Here is a 14,801-nt window from a genome sequence, read left to right on the forward strand (position 1 = left end):
TGAAAGGCAAAATAATGAGCATTCTGTGTTCGTGTTTACAAATTCATTAAAGTTGTGTTACAAAATTACAAACCATGAAGAGCACATACTATTTTGTTCAAAATCACATGGTTAATAATATTGTTTTTCTTCTTGCATAGTCAGGAGCTGTCGGACTAGGCTGATGACACTGTTCCAGATTTGCACTGTAACACTCATTATGAGTATACTCCTCTTTCTTGATTTTGCTGATCTAAACCACTAGAACCACATCAAGGATTCACAAAAGTCAAACTACGACTTCAACAAATCAAAATCTATGGCATTCTGGATCAAAAGAGTGAGATTTAAATAACAACTGTGAAAACAAAATGTACTAAAATCACTAAACATGCTACTAAAATCAAACCTACCATCAAAAGTCAACTTCCAGAAAAACGAACTATAATGGGAAACTGAAACCCGAATGATCATGATTCAGCACGTGACAATAAGAAACTGAAACCCGAATTATCACGGATAAGTGGCGGCGGCTCAACATCTGCTATATTGATCTGATCCATTGATTTGGAGAGGTCATCAACAGAGAATGGTATGCTGCACATCAAATGTTTCATTAAATACAGAAATATTAGTTAAGAACCACAAACAAATATCAAAATTGTTTAGTTGATATATTGAACCTTGAATCATCATCCAGCAAGAAAGAGCTGCTGACAGCATTGTTTGAATCTTCAGTCATCAACACCCTCATGTTGGAAATTACCTGTCAAAACACGTGGCAATTTTAACCAATGTAAGAAAGTGGACGAAAAGTGTTTCAAGTCAACCAACCCGACCAGCCCGTTTTTCCACCTATAAGATCTTGATATGAGATACATACATCTGGAGAAAGACTATGAGTGCCATATTTGTCATCCCAGTACATAGTACTGATTCTGTAGAGCTGTTGTATGCTAAGAACCTGCAGGTGAAATAATGGTTTTACCATCAGTTTTATATGTGAATCAATGTCTACTGTTCTTATTAAAATACGGGAACTGAGACTTACTGGGCATAAATCATGACTTATTTCATCCAGTGTCTTTTTTGGCTTCTGATGAATAACCTGAAACCAATAGATAAAAACTGTTAAGCAAAATCTCACAAATAATTTAATATGATATATGGTAAAAAAAAAATAAGATGAGTTACCAGGAACCCGATAGCTTGTCTTATGTGCTTGAGCTCGTCCCACGCTGTTCCTGCATACTGAAATTTGATTTCTCAAAAGTTAGTGAAACTTATGGGGCATAAATAGTTTACATGTCAAGCCCATATGTTAACTACACTATAAACATATTATATATAAATCATTATTACCTCTTCGGTTGCCTTGTAGCACCACTGTTCTAGTTCAGACAATCCTGCCTTGACATACTCTCCATTACTGAAAGAGCAGCACTCTCGTCTCAACAGAAGACTGTAAGTGTAATTTAAAAAAAAATAAAGATAAATGAACAAGTTTCCACCCATGTAACTACATAAACATGTCTTAAACGTTTTTATCTCAGAACCTGTTGAATAATTGTACATTGATGAAGGAAAATATCTGTGTGAAAATTTTGCGAACCAAAAATGGTGGTACCTACAAAGACAGAATATGTGATGTGAGCAAAGTTTTCAGCATATGAAAAATAGTGAAGCAAACATGTGAGGAACACTGCACTGACATTGTTGGATTTCAACATGTTTAAGAAGCATCCAATGTTGTTAACAATCCCTTGCCAGTGAGCAATCAGGATATCCCGAGAAGCAGCACTTGCTAATGCAACAGCAGTCCCCTTCAGCAAGTTTGATCTGGATATTCTTGGTGCCTAAATCATTCACATATAATAAGATGTTAAAGCTTCAAACAGATTTAAGAAAGAAAATTAATTTGCAAAGCGATTGATTGATACCTGAATGCACAATCCAAGCAATGGAGAAATCTCTTTCTTTAAATTGTCACGTATCATTCCATATATTTTTTCAACATACGCTGTTAATTGCTGTTTAAATAGCAAAGCGGGGTATTTGGCTTCAACTTGCTCTAACGAGTCAGATCCACCATTTGCCTCTCCATCTATTGCAGAGATGTTTACACCTTGTGGAGTTCCACGAAAACTCTACAAACCATCAAATGCTAGTAAACTTTAAATATCAAATAATATTAGTTTGTTTCTTTTTCTTTGATTTACCTGAGTCATCCTTCCAAATAAGGTATTTGATGTTGCTCTTCGGTGCGGTGGGGCCCCCCCAGCACCACCAACTTTCAATGTGCGTTGCAACAGCAGCAGTAAAGTTGATGCATTGGATAACCAATAGGCTAAGACTTCATTGTTATCTTGTGTCTTCATTAAAAGGAAAAGGAAACTTACGTTAAGAATAATAACTATACCAAAAAAAATGATAATATGGTCCCTGAAATCTATACCTCAATTGCTTGGCCTATGGTTTGAATTATACGGTCAAAAATGCTGGTTTTTTCAACTTCAAATGACCGCCACTGTTTCAGACATTTGTAAATGATGCATGCAGCAACCGGTCGCCCTTTTGAGAATCCTAAGGGTTGTGCAATACATCGAATGAGCAAATCCTGATATTCTTGTTGTTTCTCATTAAGTGACTTTTGTGGTCTCTCCTCCACGTCAGCATCCTTCGTTTGCGCTGAAGGACTAGAAGGTTCCTGCTATATTTTTAAAAACATACATATTTATGTAAATGTATACAAAGTTAGAAACCATAATCGGAATTTGAGAAACTTCAACTTACCGCAGACTCCCTTTTTATACTTTCGGTCCTCTGTCATTGTTTCAAGGGGAAAGGAAAGAAAGATGAGAGATATAAATATTAAAATTTATCTTAAAGACAAAAATGAAGAATCTTATGGGTACCCTTATTGATTTTGATCTTGCTGCTTGTAGCTTGGAATTCTGTGCCATTGTTAATGCTTGCTGGCGAAGAACCTTGTTTTCTGACTCTATGTTGGCGAGCTTCTCCTCCAGCCTGGAAAGAATAATAATTTATATCATAGCTGCTGAAATATATCCTAGCTTTGAATGTTATATATTAAAACTGATGGAAACTAATAATGAGTGTTTTACTTATAACCTATAATTTATCTAATATTTTGTTGGATTGTTTACTCAAGCTAAAACACACTTAGAGTTCTTGATTCACATTTTGAATAGTTAAAACAAAGTAAGTTAATCAGACGTGTTCTTATTATGATAAAATTGGCTGTAACAATTACCTAGTCAAAGATTCTTGAAGTTGATTTGCCCTGTTTACAGTTTCTTCCAACTTCTGCTGCTTACTCTCACTTGATCCAAGGGCTTCAGTGCACTTCTTTTCAGATTCATTAGCTCGATTTCTCTCTGATTCTAAAGACCTCTGCATCACAACAATTATTAAAATATATCAACCCGGGTATGGTTTGATGATGGAGAATCTTTATTTATCTTCAAAAGTTTGAATTTTATAAAAAGGCTATGGGATGGAAACACCTGCTGATCGGATGGTAATTAGTTGAAGTATTTGAATTCAAACTTTATTTATCACTTATTTGTTCAAGTTATCTTTTGGTGTTTTTTTATCCTTATCTTTATTTTCTAGAGCATGTTTATAAGGCGTTAGCTTTTCTTTTGTTTCGAGAATTTATGTGCAACCAACATTACCTTCAACTCTTCCACCTCTGCACTTAATTTGTCAATCTTTTCTGTGTTTTCTACATGAATTGGGACAGTTTTTTCAACAATAGTTGATGCTTCCTCGATTGCTTTTTGGGCAGCTTCACGTTCCTTAATAAGCAATTCATCTGTTTCATCAAGTTTAGCCTGCACGGTTTGCAGGGAGCTCTGCAATTTCTGAATTTCATGTCCTTTTGCTTCTTCCATGTCAGTCTGCACATTTGGCATTCACATTTTGTCAACATACATACAAGCATATGTTTTTTTGTAGCTACACTGGAAAAGTGTATTGTGTCAAACTAGCATTACCCTCATGCGTTTTTCCAACTGCAGACGCCATGTGAGGTCTTCTACTTGCTTTTGAAGCTTATCTTTCGCTTCCTTGAGTAAGCCTGTGTCCTTCGCTGCCTGTACATATTGAAAATGAGCAACTAATTAAAAATTGAATGCGGGGGACTTTTGATGTAACTGAATGGGGAAAACAAAGAGGATCTAGGGTTTTTAGATCATCACATTGCAAACCAAACACCAACTAAGATAATCACAACTAATACCCAATATTAAATCTAAAATATGAGCTACATACTTGTTTTAGAACCCGAAGCTCTTTTCTAGCAACTCTCCCTCTCCATCGGGTTTGTGTAACAATTGCTGACCTCATCAGTCTCTTATAGTATTTGAAGTCTCTATGACGGTGCCAGTTGGCCTGCAAATATGACTCATTAGAGTAAAAAAAACAAAATTGGATTAACGTGTAACAACGAATAGCAAGTACTGACTTGTACAAGAAGTGCCGCTTTAGTTATCTTTCTGTGTCTAAATTCTTTATGAGCAGCCATTGCTCTCATTCCTGTCTGGAGAACAGTGACTGAGCGCTTGAGTTTGCTGTACCACATTATTAATGAATGTCGCCTATAATTTTTCTGTATTTTAAGTGATGCAGCCTGCCTTTTCATGTGTTCAAACAATTTAACACCAAGCTTTCCTATTACAAACCACACAAAAGAGTGTGAGTGAAATTGTTAACAAGATAAATGGAGAAAACATGCATATGTAAGAGATTTGAAAACAGTAGCCAAAAAAAAAGGGTATGCATGCATCTGAAAATTTGAAAATTCAAAATTTTTAAGAGTTGAAAGTCAGTTACTAGAAAACAACTGAAAGATGATTACAAAATGGAAAAAAAAAAAACTAAGGTTCCTCATCTTATATAAGAACTTATGAAAGTTTGAACTGTTTTGGAAGTGATTAAATTTTATATTACCCTATATAGAAATTTAATGGAAGTCTGCTATCTTTTTACGCAATATATAGCCAGAATCATGGGAGTTATGTAACAAAAAGCATTTCAGAATGGTGAAGTTATCGAGAAAAACAAACCTCTACATAGAGATTGCATTGAAATAGAAGCTTTCCTCAAAGCAAGAAAACGGTTCCTAGTAATATGTGTTCTTATCTTTCTTTGAATTTTCTTGGCTGCAGTGTTGAGTATTAGAGCTCTCTGTGCATCTAGGTCTGCCATCTGTCCAGCCCTAAGGAAAACTTTTGTTTTTCCAATCTGGCATACCAATGACACACCTTCTTTAGTACGAGAATTGTGAAATACTGCTGAGTGAAAACTGTAAGTTGATATTAATAATAATAATAATAATAATAAACAACTTGCATGCTGGACGCTTTCGTGTTATTAGGCCTTATGTAGTTTTTAAGATAAACATATTTCATGGTTAAGAATAAGGATTATATGTCTTATTACCTGAGCCCCTTGAAGCTTCATCTTGTCAATAATCTTTTTACATGCATCCTTTGCATCAAGACTGTTAATATAAGAAACAAACTAAATGTTAGAGCATATGCATGCCTATATTCAGCATTGTTCTAACTAGATATCACAATGAATTCTACTTACTTCCCTCCCAAAACCTCTGGAGCAAGAAGACTGAATCGATTAAGGAAATCAAAAAAACTCTTGCGAGTTGGGTATCCAGCCATGCTTATACGAATTGCTTCTAGAACACCCTTCACAATGAGTGAAAAAAACACTCTATATGAGATTGAAAAATACTAAAATGAGTGAAAATATTATTAACTTAAACTCACTCACCCCACAACGCAATTGTTGCATGATGTTGGCATTCTCAAAGATGGAAGGCTTAAGAAGATTATTTGGCTTCACACATCTAATATAATGTGGTTCTGTGGAATTTAAAGTTTCCATTAATTGTTGAAGTTGTAGCTGCATTATTTAGAAACAATGTCAGAACCCAGATGTGTTCCCACATGACATATTTCTTTTCTTGTCTCCACATCCTTTTGGAGGCAGAAAATAACGCATTTTAATAGAATAATCACCTTAAAGCGAGAACCCATTGACGAGAATTTAGCAGATTTGTTTGAAGATTTGTTTGCCTCCTCAGGGACTGGAGGGAAAAGTCCAGCTACAAAAGAGCACTTGGAAGCCAACAACAAATCTTGATGTTCTGGAACGACATAATCTTTGTTTTTGTCTAGAAAGAGTTCAGACATATAATGAACCTGAGCATACATATAAAGCAAATACTTCAGATTTTTTACAAAGGTTAGCAACTTTTATACAGTATAATGAAAAAGTTAAATTACCTCTCCAGCATAATGAGAAATGATGAAATCACTGCGAGCCAATTTGGGTTTGACAAACCTTTGGTGACTTTTGAATGTCTGATAAAGCTTCTGTGAAAATGTTTCATGAGTTGACTTGGGAAACATGCTGGAAACAGAAAAAAAAAAAAAAGACGAGTCAGAAATACTGTTCTCCTAGACCAGCCTTGCAAGTAAATATGTAAGAAACTGGATCAATATAAATGTGCCTGAGCTGTAAAATACTGCATACCAGGCTTCATCAAGTAGAGCAATAATTCCACCAGGTTTCTGCATATGTAGTACAACCATTAAAGCATGATTTGTAGATATAATTTGGATTGTAGGTTATACAATATGTCAACATATATCCACATGTACCAGTACATAGTAACTATTCCTTAATGAAAAGTTCAGATTTTGAATTTATATGTACCTTTTCAATAAGTTCTAGGACATCTTTATTATCAACAAATTCTATGTAGCTCCAGTCAATTTGCTCTTTGGTATATTCCTCTTGCTCCATCTTGAACACATGCTGTATTAGATAAGAAAAAAGAACAATAAGCATCAATGATATCTTCAGAAATTAAAAAAAAAAAAAAAAAAAGGATGTTGACCATTTATGTAAAAAATGTCAGAACCTGATTGAAATGTTGTTGCAGCTTCTCATTAGTAAAGTTGATACAGAATTGTTCAAAACTGCACAAGACAACTCTTGTTGATCATCGCTGATAAAGCTTTGTATATAATTATTATTCCAGCACGTCAGATTTACCTATTTAGCTTGAAGCTCTCAAAACCATAAATGTCGAGAACACCAATCAGATATTTTGAATTTGGATCTTGACCAATTGACATATTGATTTTATCCACTAACCTGCAGATTTAAATTATCATGCACATTCAGAACCACTTTAGTAATTCAAGTCAATTGTAATAAATGTACACAGAAAAACATACTATGCAAAGGGGGCTCGAAATACCAGTCAAATAAGCGGGAATATAATGTCTTGGCCAAACCATCCCTGCTAGTGGTTGCTGCATCAGGAGGAAGACTTCTTTTGATAACTTCTTCTGGGGTAACCATCACACGTTTTAACAGTGCATCCTCTAGTGCCGCGTGATCACACCTGCAAATCATACAACAGAAGGTCAGCAATACAGAAAGGATAATACTTGCATACATGCATAGACATCATCATCATCATCAAATCACCGTACTTAGTAAATCCCACCAATAGCAAAGCTATGGTAGGGTCTGAGGAGGGTAAGATGTAGACAGTCTTACCTAGAGATGAGATCGGGACCGTACCCGTACCTGTACCCGAAAGTACCCGTACCTAAAATCAATAAATCTTGGTACCCATACCCGTACCCGAATTATATGGTACGGGTACGGGCACAGGTATTTTGGGTACGGTACTCGCTTTGGTATCTCTTTGTTCTTTTAAAAAAAATCTCCACTAAACTAGGTATCGGTAACGGCATGATATCGACAATCAATTAACTATAATACCAAAACCGTAATACCGCAACCAAAACATAATGCCAAAACTAAAAATGAAACAAATCAGTCATAATATAAAAATTCATTCCCTTTTCATTTTCTTAGTTTATTGCTTCCTCAATTTCTATATAAAAACAAGAAAGAAGTTAATACATGTTACTTAATTATATACACAATTACACAATATATGAATATACACATATAAATTGAGAATGAACTTATTCAACTAGTATATATTATGTTTTGAAAATCTCGCTTGAAAGTTAAGTCATAAGTGTTGGAAACATAATAAAAGCCCCTACATATTCTAAACGGGTACCAGTACCCGTAATACCCGTACGTGTACCCGAAAGTACCCGTACCTATAATGTACACATACCCGTACCCAATAGACACGTACGGGTACAGGTACAGGTACGGGTACAAGTACGGGTACTGAACAGGTACGGGTATTTAGGAAAAAAAGCTCATCCCTAGTCTTACCTCTACCCCGTAGAAATAGAGAGGCTGCTTAGCATAGACATGCACATACATATATTCTTGTAAACTTAACGTAAGAAATAAATATATAAACGCACATGAGTAGGTCTGCTGTCATCTTCAGATGAAATTTCGAGTTGTCATCTTTCAGCAGAGATGAATCAACCTCTTTTCCTTTGATAAACTGGACATTACCAAGATGGAGAATTGCAGCTATAAGTCGAAAAATTGCTTCCTGGAAGACAGACAATGTTATTGCAGTTTAATTAGAAATTTAGAATAACAAAATGATAATAATAATTACTCATGTATTCAGAAGTTTTCATTAAGGCCACCCTGATATTAAAGCAGCTTCAAAGGTCATCCAGTAATCAAATTGGTTTCTTTTATACGGACTCACGCATAATAAATATCATGCGTGAAAGATATTATAAAATGACAAGATGCCCCAAAATTTGAAGATTTAATCACATTTAGAGTTGAAAACTGACACAATTGTCCCTGATACTAGTTATGTTCTTAGTAGTAATTATAGTGGACTAGAGGGTATCTATGTGTAGCTACTAACTCCATATATACAGGTCTATACAACCCTATCATTAAAACAATCAAGATACAACATTATTCCTAGTTTAACTTTGTCATAATACAACTTGGATGTTAGAATGTAGTTTAGGTGCATCTTTCCAGTTTACAGTTCCAGCAAGTATTTTGCTAGAACCAGCATAAAGAAAACCAAATTGATACCTGGGTGATCCCTAAAGTTGTTTTAATATTCGGTGGCCTTGGTGAAAACTTTGAATACCATGTTGGCCTATGTATAGAATATTTCAAATAAAATATAATATATATAGTGAAGATCGTATAACCTGATCTGTGTCAGTTATTCCGACAACATCCATCGCTCTTCTAGTGTCAAGATAATCTTGAGCTTCGTTTATACCAGCAAGTTTGTAGCAGTTTGATTGATTGAGATAGTGAAATGTTTTAGGATCTCCCAGTTTATATTTTTCAACTACCTGAAAAAAATATATTGCATAATCAGATAGAATTTTAGTAATGAAATGTGTACTTTGTGTAAATCAACCTCAGGAGGTGCTGCACATAGAAGATAGAAACAGTGGTAATTGCGTTCAGGATCTGAAATCTGGCAAACCCGAGATCTCTCAAGCAGGTATGTTCTGATGGCTGCTCCAGATATTCTTCCATGTGTATCAAACTGAATCTCAACAAATTTTCCAAAGCGACTACAGCAGGAAAAAAAAAGATCCATCAACGAGAACTAATTTCACAATTTATTTGCTGCAGTTAAAAAATTTCTGCTTAATTTGTAATATATTTAGCACTGCACCTTGAATTATTATTTCTAACAGTTTTTGCATTTCCAAATGCTTCCAGAACTGGATTTGACTGCGTTTACGAACATTTAATCAAGTGAGACAGATAAGTTACTAGTTAGCATTAGAAAGCGAATAAAATACCAGCAAGCATAAACTTTTTTGTACTGTTTTTGCCTTTTGGTGAAGCAGATACTAGAAGGATCATCACCTACTCCTTAAGCTTATTAGGTACATTCCTTACCAATATTTTATTCTTTACATGTTCATTTTTTTTTGTATTCATAAAGACTATACAATTTCAAATTATGGGTGCATAATTCAATATATCTGCCATCATTGAATCTAAAGCAGCCAGGAGCCTTCTGCTCCAACTTTTATAGAACTTTATAGAGCCTATTTTACAATAGTTTAGAACACGGAAAGCATAAACAGCAAATGAGTATTAACCCCAAAAAATGCTTAAATCTGTTGTAATACAGGTAACTAATGATAAAGTCCAAGAATTAGTTACTTTTGAACATAAATATTCAGTAAAATCAAGAAATATAGGAGAACTTTACATCTTACTTCTAGAACTTGCTGCTCAACTGTCCGTCCTTCGGTGCCTTTACGACCACCCAAATAGGCTAAATAGCGCATAAGCATTTTAGTAGTCTCGGTTTTACCAGCACCACTTTCCCCACTGACCAAGATCGAGTTGCTTTTTCCTTCATTAATCATTGCCCTGATTCATATCAAGTAAAAATGTGTGTATAATCATTACAACATTAGTTTTTACAATGCAAAAAGAAAGGAAAATTACCTAAAAGCAACATCTGCAATTGCAAAAACATGAGGACTTAGTTCCCCTAATGGTGCTCCTTTGTATTGTTCCATCATATGAGTTTGATATAAATGAGTCAATCTTTGAAATGGATTAATGGCTATGAGGATATTTCCCGTATAAGTCTGCCACAATATCAGAGCATGATTTTGCATTATCATACACCATAGTAACAATTCATCTTTTTTCTTGCCCAAATTAAACAGTAAGAAATATACAAAGACTCCTTACATAGATTTCATTGAGTTGAAATCTTGTGGCCAAATTTTGTAAAACTCCGGGTTCGTGCAAATAAGAAAGCTTAGTCATATCATCAACTCCACCAGCTGGAGCATCCAGATCTTTGGGATATATTTTTGATAAGTTTGCTGTTACCTGTGCACAGTTAAGGGTTAGTTTCCAAAGTTAAAAATTAAAAAATAGTACTTTACTTTCTCCTCTGACTTTCACTTTCGTAACTCATACCCTCAAACTCTTTTTGCAGTTCTTTTTAGTCTATAGATTAAAAATTGATAAAAACTTCTGCTGCTTAACTAATTCAGTGACAGGAACACTGAAAGTCATTCTTTTTCATGTATGCTTAACCAAGGTTTATACTTGAAATTACTTAGAAGACTACATGTCCACTTTATATTAAAAAGTCGAAGAAATACTATCTTAAATTTGTTAATCATTATTTCCAGGTTCGAGGTTTCTCAAATAAAAACAGTCAATTGAAAAAACTAAGAGTCTAGACTATATTTGTCTTACTTTCTTCCGATTGGTTGTTTCGATCTCAACTTCCTGTCCATTTATCTTTGTAACTTGTCCATCAATCCAACATACTTCTGGGTCTTCCACCCAAACATGGGTACCTAAAATGATAGTAACTGGAGCAGTCTGCAAGTTAATTCAACCCAACAAACGTCAGATGTTTAGGGAAGCATATACAAAGACGTAACTCTCATAGAAAATATAGAGCATTTAATCACTTGTTTGCAGATCTAATCTTTTATACCAAATTTATCTTGAAAGAATGAAATATATGCCAAAAAATAAGCTAAAAACTCTGTTGATATGCTCCAACAAAAGTAAAATTTCAGGTCCAGATGCTGGATGACTGGATGTGTCATATCATCAAATTATGTTGTATTTTATGATTTTACCCGTGAATCCACAATGAGTAGAGAGGCCAAATTAAACAAACACTAAATTTTAGTACGCTATTATGATCAATTTCAACCACTACATTGTTAAGTAACTCCAACCTGTAAATATTATTATAACGTTCCGTGGTGATTTAATAAACAGTCCGTTTGATGAACGAATCGAGGCTCGAAGCTCGGGCTCGTGGCTCGCTCGATAAAAGCTTGAATAAAACTAGCTAAAAAACTTGATTTGAAACATCCTAAGGTGAGTTGGCTCATTTTTGTAACCGAGCCAAAATCGGTAGGCTCGGCTCGATCATGGCTCGGCTCGTTGGCTCGATCGTAATCTCGTTTAACTTCAAAATCGAGCTAGAGCCTTAGTTGAGTTGCCCCGCTAAATTTTGAGCCTGAGCTCGAAACCACCCTGGCTCGACTCGTGAACAGCCCTATGAACGATCACTCCCTCTTCATATCTATCTAAATTTGTTCATTTTTATTTTTTTTTTGCTTGCAAAATATAACTACTGTATTTGATTTTATTTACAGACAGAACAACTGCGGTGATAAAGTAAAAGGTAACATTAAAATGTTGAATATTAGGTTTCTTATTATGAGCCCGCCCATGGGCACGTTAGATTTCTAGGGATTGCATTCCGTTATGTATACACTGTAATGCATTATTCAGTAATAATTATTAATTAGAAATCGCGATGAGTTAGTCTAAACGAGGGGAAAATATTTGTAAATGTAAGATAAATAATAATCCATCATCAAATATCTTCATAAACAAAGCTGAATTGAAATAGCTCAATATCTGAACATCCTAAATCACAACAAACGTGCCAGAAGATCTAAACCTAAATTACGCAGTCACAACAATCAATGATTATAACAATCAGATACTCGTTGATCATAACATTCATATAATAATAATAATAATAATAATAATAAGTAATGCAGATGTGGAATTAGAAGTGAAGTTATATACATACCATCTCAAATGTTGAATCAGTCACTTCAATTTCATTCGTCTGTTACGTATCGTCAACGTCATGAATCGGAAACTGATCGGAAAGATTAAGACCTCCGGCGAAGTAGACACGAACACCGGTAAGAATGAGGAGTGAGAAATTGAAAGAAGCTTTGGATGTGAGTGAATTGTGAGACATAATTGTTTGTGTGTTGTAAGAAAACCCTAAGGAATCGGAGGCGTTTGAAATGTCGTAGAAATGCGCTGATTTTTGGGACCTGCTTGTGGTTCCCGAATTTTGGCGGGTGTTCTTCAATTCTAAACACTCACTGATCCTACAAACCTGGGTTAATATTTTTAAAAAAAATATATATATATATATATTTTTAAACGATAAAATAAATAAATAAATATTGTTTTTTTTAATATTATACAATACAAATTTATTGGTTTAAAATAAATATATTGTTCACTACTGGAGATTTTGGCGAAATCAAATTTGAAAATGGATGAAATGAAGATGCTTTTATTGTAGTGTTAACCAATAACTTTACGTATCTCTTTACTATGTTCTTTTGTTGGAATTGAGGTTTAAACAAATTGAGTTGCTCATAACATGTTTATGCTCACTAAAAGCTCAAATTGAGGCAACATAAAACCAGCTCGCGCCTATGTTGAGGTGTGCATTAAACCCAAACTTGAGTTTACACGCGAATTTAGACGAGTTTATAAATTATACAAATGTAATAGTTTACATGTAATATAGTTATGTTAACATGATTGTAAAGCCAATTGCTAAGATGCAAACCTATGATTGGTTGAGTGAAACTGGTGATTAATAATTGGACGTCACATAGCATCTACTAACTTTGTTTTTATTCTTAGCGGTGACTTAATTTATATACAAACACAAAATAATGCTTTAACAAGAAATGTATGTCGTGTTGTGATAAGGTTGTTGCGTTACCTATGGGACTTATGTTCAACCCTCAAGGAAGATGGTTTTCAATATTTTCTTTTTTTAAAATAGAAATGTTCAGATAACGCCCGTAAGCTTTAAACTAATATAAATTGTTATTCCTAAACTTTATTAAAAATAGTCTGCATTTCATAAACATTAATAAATTTACTTGTTTTTTTATTTTTTTCTTATTTTATTAAGTTCTTTCAATTATTTTATTATATTATCTTTGTAGAATGTACCATCATGATTCTCTTATTATTATCTACATTTAATAATCCGAGATAAGAATGCATACTTCAAAAACCTAAAGGCGCGTGGGCCTTGACATATGCTAATATATACCATGATACAAATACTTATGATAAAAATACTAATTATAATTATAAATGTATAAAAAACAATTATAGGTACTTAAATCAAATAAGTAAATAATTGAACAAACATGGGGTGAGTTTGAGTTTGAAATTTTCTCAATAGTTAAGCTTGGGTTTTAGGAGGTACTTGGCTAAGTTTTTAGAAATTGTTTTGCTTTTTAAAAAGCAAATAAGCAATTTTCAAAAGCTTAGCCAAACACCCTCTTAGGCATAAAGCTGAACCAAGCTTCGTTAAGTTATAAGGTTTACTCGCTCATTTGACTTTCATTCAATTTTGTCTTTGATCATCAAGAAACATGATCGGCATAACTTGCATTTACATGTCACATTGGTTACATGTGATTTTGTTATGTGGCCAATCAAAGATAATGATATATGGAAAGGTTCGGTTGCACATGAAAAAGTGACCAATTATCAAACCACAGTCGTAACCGTTTTATCAAACCTTGGTTAAGATTAGCTTTTGACTTTTGAGTCTAAAAAAGTGAATGAACTAAATTTAACTAAAATAAATAAATAATAAAGTCTTATATTTGTTTTTATCATTTTCACATTTTTAACCTTTGTTGGTTATGATATTGTCACCCTTCAATCTTATCAAGTAAAAAAGTTTTATCAAAGATTCTCACCATAAGTTAATTTGAACATGATTTTGGTTTGTATCGACTATGAGTTGGCTAACCTATAGCATTGTTGTTCTATGTACGTTATTGTTTTTGCTAATTTGATTCAATATGATTGTTTATTTATGTTGTCACGGCCTATATGATCGAAGGTGATGCGTTTTATATACAGAGTAAGTTTTTATAGTTATTGAGTCCGGTCACCCCTCAATGACTTCGGTCATCCTTATGACTTAAACCAAACTTCTTCACTGGTTGTATGCTGAGGTGGTTGTTGATCGATCC

At 34.0% G+C, this 14,801-nt stretch overlaps 1 pseudogene across 1 annotated transcript; it reads right to left on the reverse strand.

Annotated features, from left to right (window-relative positions):
- Positions 1–99: 99 nt before the first annotated feature.
- On the reverse strand, positions 100–12,857 carry LOC143532329 (myosin-9-like; annotated as a pseudogene). Its single transcript, XR_013135156.1, has 38 exons — positions 12,578–12,857; positions 11,209–11,337; positions 10,690–10,833; positions 10,438–10,583; positions 10,203–10,359; positions 9,647–9,705; positions 9,383–9,542; positions 9,165–9,314; positions 8,394–8,530; positions 7,292–7,438; positions 7,084–7,185; positions 6,950–7,007; positions 6,742–6,843; positions 6,559–6,596; positions 6,309–6,435; positions 6,042–6,224; positions 5,794–5,925; positions 5,599–5,708; positions 5,446–5,506; positions 5,070–5,247; positions 4,469–4,674; positions 4,276–4,395; positions 3,999–4,097; positions 3,678–3,902; positions 3,254–3,393; positions 2,895–3,006; positions 2,773–2,802; positions 2,435–2,689; positions 2,199–2,351; positions 1,920–2,126; positions 1,692–1,835; positions 1,536–1,606; positions 1,342–1,441; positions 1,174–1,230; positions 1,031–1,087; positions 863–943; positions 663–745; positions 100–576 (listed from the first exon to the last, which is right to left on the reverse strand). The product of XR_013135156.1 is annotated as a myosin-9-like (transcript).
- Positions 12,858–14,801: the final 1,944 nt, after the last annotated feature.

The sequence above is a fragment of the Bidens hawaiensis genome, unplaced genomic scaffold (genome assembly GCF_021521415.1).
Source record: "Bidens hawaiensis isolate Kalapana, Puna unplaced genomic scaffold, B.hawaiensis_p1.1 tig00009443_1, whole genome shotgun sequence".
Lineage (NCBI taxonomy): Eukaryota > Viridiplantae > Streptophyta > Magnoliopsida > Asterales > Asteraceae > Bidens > Bidens hawaiensis.